Genomic DNA, 15277 nt, shown 5'->3' with positions numbered 1-15277 from the left:
GATCCAAGCTGCTCTTCATATTTTTGGCCACCAGATGTCACCAGAGAGGACTGTGTTGAAAAGCTTCGAGTAATGAACCGTTTTTCAATACAAGCTTCAGAAAGCTTCATATGGCCATCACTAGTGTGAAGCTTTAACTCTGCTGATCCTCTTTGAGTCATGGATCAGCTGGAATGTTTAAAATGTTGTTCACACGTGTTGAACTGACTGAAGCTTCCAGTCACAGTGAATCAGTGTATGTCAATGAATGCATCGTGTGTGCTTCATGGCTCCATCTAGTGGACAGATAGTAGAGCAGCTGATGGCAGCTTCCTCTGCCTCACACTGCTGTCTGACTGAGATGAAGCAGGAAAGTAGCAGCTGATATTTGGACAGCACACATGATGGAAAGGAGGATTTCAGTTGATGTGCACATGAATGATTTGTGTTTCCTCTGCAGGTGAAGGTAGAAAGTGTGTGTGAGCTGAATTGAGCAGCATGGATCAGTGTGAGGACAGAGAGGAGGGAGTCCCTCCCTCTAAAAGCACTCTGTGTGGGGAACATGAGAGCCAGACCAAAGCTCAGAGGTGAGATGACCATCTCTAACTGTCCATGACTCTTCTCCATGTCACAGCTCAGCACTCGCATCACTGCTCCATCATTATTCACAGGAACCCACCTGGACCTCCACTCAGCTCTGTGTCCTTACAGAGTGACCGGTCTAAAGGTTTCCTCATTGATTTTAAAGTCTCTGCTGCAGAGAGGTGAGCTGTCAGTAACATGAACTCTCTGATTTAAATGATTTTGATGTTTCCTGGTTTCTAAAATGCATCTCTGTAAGTGAGCTGTGTCTCAAAGGACACACAGGCTCAGCTGTAACTGTTATTTTATCTGGACAGAATTGGCTGTTTTTAACTATTTATTTTAATCATAATTTATAAATTTAGACCTCACACATCTGGATCCTAAACTATGATACAAACAGCTGCTAGCAGTGGGTAGTTTGACGTTTGTTTTCCTGTAAAAAGCTGAACTCTAATCTAAGAGGATGTTACTGACAGGAAACAGCTGCATTATCTGCAGTCTGTGTGATCACAGCTACTTCAATCATGTTTGTGTCTGCAGAGGTCAGAGGTCACAGTCTGCAGGGTCCAGCTGTCCGTCTGTGAGGAGTGACCGGTCCAAACATGAACCTCCAGACTTCAGTGGTGAACCTGGACCAACGAGGTCAGAGAGCTGTGATGACTCCTTTACATGTTTGTGTTTCCTGGATAAATCTGACCTGAAACATCCTCAGATTGTTACAAAGATTCATTAAAAAGAAAACAATGAAAGAGAAAAGATCCAAATGTTAGACTTGGTCATTTGCTGTTTGAGGACAGTGATGCTCATATCTGTGGGGAAAGTGTGACCTGAGTGGGTTCATGTTTGTCTTTAAAGAGCTGCTCTGATTCTCTTTGTGTCTGATCTGTTAAACAGTCTGAGAGGTCACACAGAGACCCAGCAGCTAAAGCCTGGATCATACTGGCTGCTGTTACTCCATCAGGACAACACTGAACCACAGTGGTGTGGATGTTCATGTTCAGGGTTGTGTCATAAAACAGAGGAAAAACGTGAAGGAGATTTTTTTTATTGAAGATAACTTTAAACAAAAACTGAAGAAAACCATGAGTCAACATATGAACATGGAGAACCAGCTTCAGCAAAACAACGTTGGTGAAGTCTGGAGAGGCCTCAGAACCATTTCAGGCCACAATCATCAGAACTCTCTGCCTGGGAGGGATGTGAGGTGGGCAAATGAACTGAATCATTTCTTCAACAGATTTGATTCAGCCATGAGGCAGTCTCCAACATCAGCTGCAGACTCACCCACCCCCACTGCTGCTGTTCCACCTCTGATACCTCAGACACTTCACACCTCCTCTACTCACCCTGCTCACTCCTCCCCACCCCCAACAACAGCATCCAATACACATTCAACACAAGGCTCCAGCCTGTCTCTCTCAACCACCCAGGTTAGGAGGGAACTGAGGAGGATTAATGGTAAGAAGGCAGCCGGCCCAGATGGCATCAGCTCGAGGGTCGTCAGGTCCTGCGCGGACCAACTGTGTGGGGTGATGGAGCACCTCTTCAACCTGAGCCTGAGGCTGGGACGAGTCCCACATCTCTGGAAAACCTCCTGTGTTGTACCAGTGTCAAAGACTTCACGCCCCAAGGACCTCAACAGCTGCAGGCCGGTGGCTCTGACATCCCACCTGATGAAGACCCTGGAGCGCTTGGTCCTGGCTCAGCTTCGGCGCCTTGTGAGCTCATCACTGGACCCACTTCAGTTTGCCTACCAGCCTGGCATTGGAGCGGATGATGCCGTCATTCACCTCCTACATCGCTCCCTCGCTCACCTGGAGACCGCTGGGAGCACTGTGAGAATCATGTTCTTTGATTTCTCCAGTGCCTTCAACACTATTCTTCCCTCGGTTCTGAAGGACAAGCTGGAGAACTCTGGAGTGGACCATCACCTCACTACCTGGATTTTGGACTACCTCACTGACCGACCACAGTATGTGAGGACTCAGGGCTGTGTGTCGGACAGGGTCGTCTGCAGTACGGGGGCCCCACAGGGAACGGTTCTGGCTCCGTTCCTCTTCACCATCTACACTGCAGACTTCTCCCACAACTCCACCGAGTGCTTCCTGCAGAAGTTCTCTGATGACTCTGCAATAGTCGGCCTCATCACTGATGGGGACGACAAGGAGTACAGAGGACTGACTCAGGACTTTGTGGACTGGTGCCAGCTGAACTACCTCCAGATCAACGCCAGTAAAACCAAGGAGCTGGTGGTAGACTTCCGCAGGCACAAGCATCCTCCACTGCAACCACTGAACATCCAAAGTATGGACATTGAGGCTGTGGACAGCTACAGGTACCTTGGTGTTCATCTGAACAACAAACTGGACTGGACTCATAACTCAGACGCCCTCTACAGGAAAGGGCAGAGCAGGCTGTACCTGCTGCGGAGACTCAGGTCGTTTGGAGTGGAGGGCCCACTCCTGAAGACCTTCTATGACTCTGTGGTGGCCTCAGCCATCTTCTATGGTGTGGTCTGCTGGGGCGGCAGCATCTCTGCTGGGGACAGGAAGAGACTGAACAGGCTGATCCGAAGAGCTGGCTCTGTTCTAGGATGCCCTCTGGACCCAGTGGAGGTGGTGAGTGACAGGCTAAGCTGTCATCACTGTTGGACAACATCTCCCACCCCATGCAAGAGACTCTGACAGCACTGAGCAGCTCCTTCAGTGGGAGACTGCGGCACCCACGGTGTGGGACGGAGAGATTTCGCAGGTCTTTCCTCCCCACTGCTGTCAGACTCCACAATAAAGACTTTTGCAGCTGATCAAACCCTCACATGTGCAATAAAACTGCTATATGTGCAATTCTTTTTCTGACGAAGTTGTACTTTTGTATTTTCTTACTCAGTTGTATATAGTATTTGTATTCTATTTTATTCTATTGTATATAGTATTTTATTTTATTTTATTGCATTCCAGTGTTTTCTAATTTCTGCTACATAACTTTGCACTTTTGCTGTAACAAAACAAATTTCCCACCTGTGGGACTAATAAAGGTCATCTTATCTTATCTTATTACCTGATGCTGCTGAAGTGAAGCAGAGCAAAGCTACAAACACAAACACAGCAAAGCCTATTTTAATTTTTCATAATTTCATAAAGTTTAATGCGGCTTCTTCTCGGAAGTCATTTAAGAAAAAAAGAAAAAACACAGCAGTCCAGGTAGGTGGTAGGTAAAAGCAGGCGAATGTTAAACTGTTCTTGAAGTACAGAGAGAGAGAGCTGTGGATGAAGTGTGATTTTATCGTGGTGGAGGCAAAACAGCAAAAGTCAGAGGGAATTCATGACAATGTTTATGTGAAGCGTAGTTTTGATCTTCTTTTGCTGCTTTTTCAGTCAATTTTGGTTGGAGAAAGATGAAACCTGCAGCTTCAGAATTTAGGGCAAAAAAGACGTAAACACAGAGTGCGGACAGGCCGATGCATCAAAATGAGTAAGCTGTTGGCTTTCACCCCCGATGGCGTGTACGTGTACGCGCCATCGGGTGAGACAGTGTCGGCTTTGTGTTTACGTCTTTGTGCTGAATCCGTGAACCTGCTCTCATTTACTGTTTTAGCTGTTTGGTGGTTGTTGAAATTTTGTGAGGGTTAACCTGAGATTCTGGCTTTTCGGGCAATATAGATCTATATTTAAAAAAATCGATTAAGGATTTTAATGAATTGATATCACGTTATTTTAGGTAGAATCTATTTTAATTGGAAAATTGATCGTCAAAACCCAGCCTTAATATCTACACTGACTGTGAGCCAGTGAATGTGTAGACTATCACCATGACAACATGTTGTTTGAGGTCAGTCCCAAAGTCGATTTGTGAGCGTTTAAACTCCAGAAACATCTCCTGCTGTTGTTGTAGATTCACTGCAGCTGACAAACCTTTACAGGACAGAAGCTGCTGGAAAGCGTGAAGAGCAGGAACAGGACACAGCTCAGAGTTCAACAATTCTTCATATATGTAGATCAGTTGGCAAACTGATCATTGTGCACCATTGTGTCTGTCATGAGCCACCATACCTGTGTTGTGTAATTCAGTATACACACCTGTGATTGGATGGATTTACTCTTCAGTGAAATAACATCCAGAGTGTTCACTGACTCATATAACACCACGAGGCTTCTACAATATACTTTTTAATTTTCAGATTAATGAAATCTTAAACTTTGTTCTGACCTTCTGTAACATCTTCCATCAACACTGAAAGGGAGTCCATAAAAAAAGATTGAAAATTACTGATATTTTCACAATCTGAGAGTTTAAAACTTGACAAACTTGATTCAGATGAAGTTATTTGAGCAGAAACTTTTGGATCTGATGCTGATCTAATCCTTCATGTTTCCTCCACAGAGTGGACTAGCAGAGCTCAGAGGTTTCCAGTGATCAGTCTGCCCAGCAGCATCAAACACAGCTGGACTCCATATTTATGGTCTGTACATGTACAACAACTACTGTTACATCTACTCTTTTCACAGTCATCTCCATGCTGCTCTTTGTAGACCAGTGGATTGTCAGTGTGTCCAACATGGATCTGATGTTTGGCTCCATGATTTCAGTCTGATTGGATCATTCATAAAGTATTCTGTTCTAGCTGCTGGAGGACAACATCATCACTTTTGTGAAGAACGAGCTGAAGAAGATCCAGAAGGTTCTGAGTCCAGATTACCCAGAATGCTTAGAGAGTCAGAGGAGCAGCAGCAGAGAGGCATTTGTGAAGATCACAGTGGACTTCCTGAGGAGAATGAAGCAGGAGGAGCTGGCTGACCGTCTGCAGAGCAGTAAGAGGATTTATCTAAAGATTTAAGCTGCTGGATAAATGAGACATTTACTGATGTCTTAGGAGATGGAGCAACATGTTTTAAAGATTCATTCTTTTTCGATTTAAGTGTTTGTTTCCACTTTCAAATGATATTCTACATATTTCTTCTCATTCAGAACTTCCAGCTGCAGTTTGTCATCGTAACCTTAAATCCACCCTGAAGAAGAAGTTCCAGTGTGTGTTTGAGGGGATCGCTAAAGCAGGAAACCCAACCCTTCTGAATCAGATCTACACAGAGCTCTACATCACAGAGGGAGGGACTGCAGAGGTCAATGATGAACATGAGGTCAGACAGATTGAAACAGCATCCAGGAAACCAGACAGACCAGAAACAACCATCAGACAAGAAGACATCTTTAAAGCCTCACCTGGAAGAGACGAACCAATCAGAACAATGCTGACAAAGGGAGTGGCTGGCATTGGGAAAACAGTCTTAACACAGAAATACAGCCTGGACTGGGCTGAAGACAAAGCCAACCAGGACATCCAGTTCATATTTCCATTCACTTTCAGAGAGCTGAATGTGCTGAAAGAGGAAAAGTTCAGCTTGGTGGGACTTGTTCATCACTTCTTTACTGAAACCAAAGAAGCAGGAATCTGCAGCTTTGAAGACTTCCAGGTTGTGTTCATCTTTGATGGTCTGGATGAGTGTCGACTTCCTCTGGACTTCCACAAAACTACAATCCTAACTGACCCTAGAAAGTCCACCTCAGTGGATGTGCTGCTGATAAACCTCATCAGGGGGAAACTGCTTCCTTCTGCTCACCTCTGGATAACCACACGACCTGCAGCAGCCAATCAGATCCCTCCTGACTGTGTTGGCATGGTGACAGAGGTCAGAGGGTTCACTGACCCACAGAAGGAGGAGTACTTCAGGAAGAGATTCAGAGATGAGGAGCAGGCCAGCAGGATCATCTCCCACATCAAGACATCACGAAGCCTCCACATCATGTGCCACATCCCAGTCTTCTGCTGGATCACTGCTACAGTTCTGGAGGATGTGCTGGAAACCAGAGAGGGAGGACAGCTGCCCAAGACCCTGACTGAGATGTACATCCACTTCCTGGTGGTTCAGGCCAAAGTGAAGAAGGTCAAGTATGATGGAGGAGCTGAGACAGATCCACACTGGAGTCCAGAGAGCAGGAAGATGATGGAGTCTCTGGGAAAACTGGCTTTTGATCAGCTGCAGAAAGGAAACCTGATCTTCTATGAATCAGACCTGACAGAGTGTGGCATCGATATCAGAGCAGCCTCAGTGTACTCAGGAGTGTTCACACAGATCTTTAAAGAGGAGAGAGGACTGTACCAGGACAAGGTGTTCTGCTTCATCCATCTGAGTGTTCAGGAGTTTCTGGCTGCTCTTCATGTCCATCTGACCTTCATCAACTCTGGACTCAATCTGCTCGAAGAACAACTAACAACCTCTACATGGTCTAAACTATTTAACAAACCAAACCTACAATCTCTCCACCAGAGTGCTGTGAACAAGGCCTTGCAGAGTCCAAATGGACACCTGGACTTGTTCCTCCGCTTCCTCCTGGGTCTTTCACTGCAGACCAATCAGACTCTCATACTAGGCCTGCTGACACAGACAGGAAGTAGCTCACAGACCAATCAGGAAACAGCCCAGTACATCAAGAAGAAGCTCAGTGAGAATCTATCTGCAGAGAAAAGCATCAATCTGTTCCACTGTCTGAATGAACTGAATGATCGTTCTCTAGTGGAGGAGATCCAACAGTCCCTGAGATCAGGAAGTCTCTCCACAGATTATCTGTCTCCTGCTCAGTGGTCAGCTCTGGTCTTCATCTTACTGTCATCAGAAAAAGATCTGGATGTGTTTGACCTGAAGAAATACTCTGCTTCAGAGGAGGCTCTTCTGAGGCTGCTGCCAGTGGTCAAAGCTTCCAACAAAGCTCTGTAAGTACATTTGTACTCATATCTTTATTATGTTTCTACATAGTTTTACAGTTTGTTTTCAGGTTTTCTGAGGACAGTTTTGTTTTAATTAAGCTATTTTGTTAACCACTAATTCTATTGCATGCTGGCTTAAAAAAAACATTTCATTTAACTGATTTTAATATTTTTTTTTTCAGACTGAGTGGCTGTAACCTCTCAGAGAAAAGCTGTGATGCTCTTTCCTCAGTTCTCAACTCCCAGTCCTCTTGTCTGAAAGAGCTGGACCTAAGTAACAATGACCTTCAGGATTCAGGAGTGAAGTATCTGTCTGCTGCACTGCAGAGTCCACATTGTACACTGGAAACTCTCAGGTCAGGATCCATCTTTTGAAAAATGTATTGATAGCAATGTTGAATATTATTACACAGGAAAAAAAAACAACTACACGTAAAATAATTACAGCATGACGCCTCTGCCTTTCTAAATGGAGGGACAGTAACTGCGTGTGTAAAACCTGAAGATAGTCAGATTAACAGTATTTTGTCGCTATCTGCCATTCTGCACTTCATCTCATGTAAACAATAATGTGGCGAACAGTGTGACGTGAAAAAAGGCACATACCTTTGACTTGGCGTGACGAACTCTGTATTCCTCGCCCACACGTAAACGCAAAACAGGAGTTTTAAAAAAATCTCAGTTTTCGGTGATTCGAAACGCCGTTTACGTGTGGATGAACATTTTTCTTGTAAAACAAAAGGGGGCCCAGCAAAAAAAGTTTGGGAACCACTGGCTTAGGAGATTCTTCATTACGCTCTGAAGATTTTTTTACAGTCACAGTCACATAGAACTGAAGAAGCTTCTCGGATGAGAGGTGAAACGTCTTCAAGCAACTTAAAGGAGTCCAGACGCTTTTCTTTGCAAAATTCGTTTGACTACGATGACCTGGATGACTGAGAACCTTCACAGACACGTCACATATTTTGTTTAATTGGTGTTGATAATGAGGACAGCCAGGCGGTCAGAGATGGGTTGGAAGGCCAGAACGATATTCAAAGCCCGAGTCTCAACCATAAAACCAGCTTCTCATTTCTTACTTCTCAACCTCTCATTTCTCACTCCCAGAGTAGAAAAGAGTCAGTCTCCCATTAATGGTAGGTTTGTTCAGAATCATAGTGCCAGGCACACAAATACATCATTCAGATTTTGCTACAATCCAAATATTGAATTTGAGGAGTTTGTGGACTGATCACGTTGAGCTCTTTTTCCACATTGACTCGTTCGGATATTTATTGTGGCCACTTTTATCTGCATTTTTGGTGTAAAGTTTCAGTCTATGGCCATTAATTCTCTTACCAACACTGTGGGGTTCCCAGTGCTGACACTTAGCTCCTCCAGATGTGGTAGATTGATCAGATGACCTTGATGTAATATCCATATGGTTTCTTGCCAAGTTTCCCCAGTTTCCTGGTTCTGTTTACTTCAGTGGGGTGGCCACTTTCCTCGTTTCATGTACGAGAAGAAAACCGTGCCCAAATTACATGGTATGGTGTAGGGGTGGGCGATATAAACGATATATGATAGAAACGATATAAATTTGGCCAACGATAGAGATTTTGACTATACCGCTCTATCGCGATAGCGCATGTTGCTGATGTCATCAAGCTGCGCCTGTTTTGGTCGAGAGCATCGCAGCGGCTACAACAATTATCATCTGCAAATTATGCCGGGCGACAGTCAACGCAAAGAGATGAAGCACTTTTGAAATATGGGGAAAGCCAAACACTGCGCTTCCTCCACTTCTCTACCATTGATTCATTAATGTTGAATTCTCTCGCAGCTGTTCTATTCCCATATTGTTGCAGTATATTAATGACTAACCTCGTATTGTGGATGAATAATCTCAGTTGTTCTCCTGACTGAAGTTTGGCCTGTGTATAACATCCTGTTATGCGATTGCATTTGTCCATACAGAATACCTCACGTTAACTTTTATTGAGTGGAAAAAAAGGTAGCGTTCATCCCCCAGCTTCACTGTGCTAATGTTATGCTAACATAGCTGTGTCACTAGCAATCACGTAGCACAACATTATATACCAGCTAGTCCAACTTCAGTAACCCTGCAAATGCCACTGCTGTTTAGTTTACTGTCTTCATTTATGTTGGAAGTGGTAGCAGAGCTGTACGTTTGAATTAGTTTCAAAAATCTCTTTCAGAACATGGTATGTCATGTTTAGGTGGAAACTAGCAAGCTAACTTCCTGTTAACTTGTAACTCCGTTAAATTTAATAAATTCTGTTTTCATGGATGCCTGTATGTTAAACTTAATTGTTACACCTGGTAAAGCAGCAACGCTGATGATTTTATTAAAGATGGAAGAATTTAGACCGTTTTTAACTCTCAGTATTCATTTGACTTTGGGACCTGAAAGGGACGGAGTTTTGGACCCGGATTACTCCAGGAAGCTCATCACTACGGCAGCCGTAATGCTCTGACAATCCATCAAGCAGTGCGGCTTACCAAAGTTGTACTAAAACATTTTAACAGATTTCTGCACGCCAAAATCGGTTCGAGGTCAGTAAGCACAACCAGAATTCATACATAAGGCACACTCTCGATTTTTGAGAAAATTAAAGGATTTTAAGTGTGCCTTATAGTGTGGAAAATATGTTATACAGAAGAAAAGAATATATCGCGATATATATCGTTACCGCACGTGCTTCAAATTATATCGCGATATGGGTTTTAGGCCATATCGCCCAGCCCTAGTATGGTTTCTACTGGCCATTAATTACAATGCATATTCAATAGTATTTAATAATTTCCATATCCATAGTTCAGGAAACTTATGATTTAAATTTCTTTCAGTCATAATGCTTACCTGTGCAGAGAGATTTTGGTTGATAGTTTTTTTGTATTTGTATTAAATTATCTGTAATTTTAGAGCACATATTTTTAAAATCTAATTCTTAAAATTACATTAGATCCTGTGAGAATATGTCTTAATGTCTGCAGCACATTTAAAACGCACTAAGCATATTTAAAAACAACACAGGTTGCAATGGTTGCAATGATTCACTGAGTGCTGCACATAGTACAGATAAAATAGTAGACATACATAGTAATTAATATAAAAGACTAGTCATAATTGAAAGCTAGAGAGTACAAATGTGTTTTCAACTGGGTTTTAAAAATGTTGAGTGTTGGTGAAGACCTTATGTGAAAGGGCTGTTCCAGAGTTTGGCTGCAGTGATCGCATAAGCTCCGTCACCTCTGTTTTTCCATCTAGTTCTGGGCAAAGTCAGAAGCAACTTATCTGCAGACCTGAGGGCTGTACTTGGATTATTTTTGTTAAAAGGTCCGAGAGATAAGATGGAGCTAATCCATTCAGAGATTTAAAGACAAACAGCAAAATCTTGAAATCAATTCTACGATGTACTGGTAACCAGTTTAAACGAGCCAGGATTGGGGAGATATGATCAAATTTGCCATTGCATGTCAGAAGTCGGGCTGCCGCATTCTGCAGATGTTAGAGTAGGGCCTGGTTATACCAAAATAAAGACTATTGCAGTAGTCAAGCCTAGAAGAGATAAATGCATGTATCATTCTCTCAAAGTCGGTGGATGACAACATGGTCTTGGTTTTTGCAATGGCCTTTAGCTGGAAAAAGCTGGTTTTAATAATAGAATTTTTTTTTGTTTCTCAAATGAGAAAGAGCTATCGAGAAACACTCCTAAATCTTTTGCAAACGGAGTTCTGAACTTTTCCAGTTAGCCAAGGTCAACATTAATGGAAGAACAGGGGTCCGAGGGGGCGATTAGTGTGATTGTTTTTTGATCATTTATATGCAAAATATTTGAAGCACGATTATGGGGGTGTCCAAATTCATGGGCTGCATCCTCCTGAGGCCGCATTTGTAGGCCGATTATGTCACAGCGATGCGACAAAGGATGTCCAAATTCGTAGACTCCTCCGAATGGAGCCGACAAATGTGTTCTCCTTTTCCCCAAATTTGAAGGATGGGTCGAGTGTATCCTTTGTGGCCCACCATATCCCAGAATTCATAGCGCGGCCCAGCCAATTCCAGTTTTCAGTAATGGCCATCGCTACTAAGTTTGTAATATTACTCTTATTACTCTTTCTGGGTCACAAAATAAACTTTTAACATATTTTCAGGCGAGAATGTAGCTGTGTAAACTTCAAATATCTGCTTGGTTTATCAAGATATCACATATTCGCACAAGTGCTCAGACGTTTTCGGAGATGTCTGTTATCCACCAGCTTGATAGCTAGTTGGTCTAAAATTTGAAAGAATGGTTGCGTCGACGTTAGTTTTTTTTTTTGAGAAGTGGGTGGACAACTTCATGTTCAAGTAAAACGTGAGGGTCAATGGTGCCAAAGACTTCTTTAACCGTTTAAAGCCATTTTGCGTCACTATTTTAACATCCCGGTAGAACTGCAACCACGTAAGCTAGCGCAATAATGTTTTTTGCATATGAAACCGGAGGAGTTGTACTTACATGTTATGTCATTAGCTTGTCCTAGGTCACGGTTTCCTTCCACATATAGCTTTACAAAAACGGCATATAAACCACTTGCAGCAACAAAAACCTAATATTCCAGAAACAAGCTTTGCCGATCTGATCAGCTGTTCGTAACACTTCCTAGATTGGAATAGACGTCAGCGCAAACTATCGCATGTCCGCTATTTCCTGCCCGAAACCGGAAGTGACGTCATTTTCTCAGAAATGTAGTTTTTTTTACCTTTAGGGCCTTATAAGCCTATACTGGTGTTTTTAAAAGTTATGTTTGACTTTATAACTTTTGATGTCGTTTCTGGGATGCTTAGAACTCATATTGCACTGCTGGAAATAGTTTATTTTGATGCATATGCTGTTTTTTTTGCAAATTTGCATTATAATATTTATTTTCGTTCTTCCTGCAGTATATAAAAATTGGTGTATTTCAAAAACAAAACTATGAAGACACTCAAACCTGCAGGACAGCGGCTCTCGAGGCCTGGAGTTGGCCACCCCTGCACTAGGCACTAGCCAAAAACAAGACACAAGTCACCAGAGCTCTTTGTGTTGCTTGTGCACGAGGGAGAGAACTGTGACGAGTGCCGTTCCTTCCGCTTGAACCCCAGTCGCTCTCAGTTAGCTCCCCCGTAGCACTGCTTTTTATTGTGGTTACATGAATATCCATAAGTTCATTAACATATGACATCTTACACAGGCTTGCATGTGAACAAAGAGTACCAGTGTGTGTGTGTTGTTTTGTTTGTCTCCTTATTTATGAAGAACGAGTCCTTTTTGTGATCTGCGACATACTTTTATTAACCATGCTTGGTAAGCCGGAAGGACAACCCCTTCACCTCTTAGCTCTCATGCCCATGTTCTTTACAGATAGTGCCACCTTGTGGTATGGCATGAAACTACATTAACTTACAGCAAGAGCTGCTTATCATTACGTGTGTGTGTGTGTGTGTTCCTGTCTAGCTATCATTGTGAGGACCGAAATCTAGATTCTACTATACTTGTGAGAACCAACAGTCACTTGTGAGGATACATTCACCGGTCCTCACAAGTTTAAAGGCCTTTTACAGGCTCAAAATGTGGTTTTAGTGTCAGGGTTACAATTAGGTTATGGTTAGGTTTAGGTTTAGGGTTAGAGTTAGGCATTCATTTTTAATGGTTAGGGTAAGGGGATAGGGAAGCATTATGTCAATGAAGGTCCTCACTAAGATAGTTGAATGGGGTTGAGTGTGTGTGTTTGATATGTGACCCTGTTAAGACTCCCCAAACCTGCTGGCGCCAGGGAGTCCAGCAGTTCATTTAAACAAAGGGCTCTTATGCTAAAACAGATACAGAGTAGGTGTCCTCCTATACTATAAATCAGAAAGAGAAGGTATGACCTCTCTCGTGACCTTAGGGTGTATGCGTGCATGCCAGAACACTTTGCAAGGCACACAGAGTCTTTACAAACTGCTAAGGATCAACCCTCTATCAATCTACAAACAATTATGTACTTCTAAGCATATATGATTATAAATTTCTAAGCATAAATGACAATCCAACAATACAAACCTAGCAATGTTTGTCAATCATTTTGTTTGGTTTATGAGGAGAATGATTCAATAACTTCATGCTAATACACATTTCATCATATTTCCTCATAACCCTCTATTCTCTGACCGTTTGAATCACATTTGAATTTCCAATAAAGGACTCCACAGATTTTGGTGAAAGTAATGACAGTAGATGTTTGTGTGAAAGTGCTGGAAGAAAATAAGTGTGTGATTATCTGGCAGCAGCGCTCAAGTCCAACCCCTCATATCCTAGAGTACTGGACCTGAGTCTGAACAAGCTGCAGGATTCAGGAGTGAAGCAGCTGTGTGTTCTTCTGCAGAATCCACGATTTCGATTTGAAACTCTGAGGTCAGTCACTATGTTTTAGTTGTGCTGAGATGAATGTGATGTGAAAGTTGTGCTGACACTGTGGATCGGTAGGCCCACAGACCTCTATACAGGAAGTCTGGTTCTACTCTTTGTAGAACTTCTTTGTAGAACTTCTGATCCCTGATCCTCTGGACTCAGGCAGCCTGACAGACTTGATGTCTAGGTCTTCCCTGCTTGTCCTAATACAAATAAACATGAGTAGCCTTTGCAGGTCAAATGTTATCAGTCATGTTAGTGCAGCTCTCCTCTTGAGTGTAGTGCTTGTTAAACTAGGATGGTTTTAGAAGCCTGGACCACAGACTCCAAGGGAAGATATTACTTGGAAAAGCTAAAGCAACCTATTAGAGGTGTTTGTACTAACATAGATTAATACTCAGATTTACACCTTTATTTTTTCACAAAGGGTTAAAAAGTGAATGTACACAGAGAGGTTGGTGGTGAGATGGGCACTTTCAGCACTGTAGACATGTTCCAGCTCAGTGTTGATGGAAATAATCCGGAGAGCAGGATTCCTTGATAAATGTCACATCTTCTTAAAGTTATAATCCACAGGGAAAACCTTGAAACTGTCACTCTGATATCTGGTCAGCCAATCTGTGGTTTACATGACATTCACTGATCTTCAGCCCCACCTTATTATCAGTCTCTCTCTCTTTAACATCTGAATAATCTTCACTTCACATTTCAGTCAGTTCAGATTTCATTAGCACGTTCACTTTAGCGTAATCCATTTTAATCCGAACACTTTTCTCTTTAAAGTCTGTTTGTCAGTCACAATATATTCAGTACAATCATTCACTCACACTCACTCTCATATGGCTGAAGTCTGTTTGTACACAGGCTGTCAGCTGGCCTGAGTTAGGCCTGTCTCTAAAATTATTATTTTCTTACTTTACTCTGATTGATCATTTTAGACAAACTCAAACATCTTTAGATTTACTGATTATATTCTCATCATTGATTAACAGTCAGTACATTCACATATGAATCATAATTCAGTGTTTAACATATTATCACAGCTGAACACAGGAGATCTCCTTTATGAAGAAACTGTGAAAGTTTGTCCAACAGTGGGAAACATTTCAGAGAATATCTGTGAAGTTGAAGCTAAGCATAATAATAAAAGAAAAGCAAAATAATGATCCAATGATCCTGCTGTGCTCTAAGCCTGGGCGATATGGCCTAAAATCCATATCGCGATATAATTTGAAGCACGTGCGGTAACGATATATATCGCGATATATTCTTTTCTTCTGTATAACGTATTTTCCACACTATAAGGCTTAAAATCCTTTAATTTTCTCAAAAATCGAGTGTGCCTTTTGTATGAATTCTGGTTGTGCTTATTGACCTCGAACTGATTTTGGCGTGCAGAAATTTGTTAAAAAATGTTTTGATGTCAGAGCATTATGGCTGCCGCAGTGAGGAACTTAGCGGAGTAATCTGGGTCCAGAACTCCGTCCGCTTCAGGTCCCAAAGTGAAACGAACACAGAGTTAAAAACAGTCTAAATT

The 15277-nt window shown here is 42.4% G+C and overlaps 2 long non-coding RNA genes across 2 annotated transcripts; both read left to right on the top strand.

The window, feature by feature from the left end:
* Positions 1-522: 522 nt before the first annotated feature.
* LOC109200326 (uncharacterized) lies at positions 523-1313 on the top strand. The gene is made up of 3 exons (XR_002060504.2): positions 523-566; positions 651-743; positions 1105-1313. It is a non-coding gene; the product is annotated as an uncharacterized LOC109200326 (long non-coding RNA).
* A 4000-nt stretch (positions 1314-5313) lies between these two features.
* Positions 5314-5693, top strand: LOC112845028 (uncharacterized). Its single transcript, XR_003217807.1, has 2 exons — positions 5314-5372; positions 5530-5693. It is a non-coding gene; the product is annotated as an uncharacterized LOC112845028 (long non-coding RNA).
* Positions 5694-15277: the final 9584 nt, after the last annotated feature.

This window comes from Oreochromis niloticus, unplaced genomic scaffold (assembly GCF_001858045.2).
Source record: "Oreochromis niloticus isolate F11D_XX unplaced genomic scaffold, O_niloticus_UMD_NMBU tig00002461_pilon, whole genome shotgun sequence".
In the NCBI taxonomy this organism is placed as follows: Eukaryota; Metazoa; Chordata; class Actinopteri; order Cichliformes; family Cichlidae; genus Oreochromis; species Oreochromis niloticus.
Note: the sequence above shows the minus strand (reverse complement) of the source record. Positions and strands in the feature narration are given on the sequence as shown.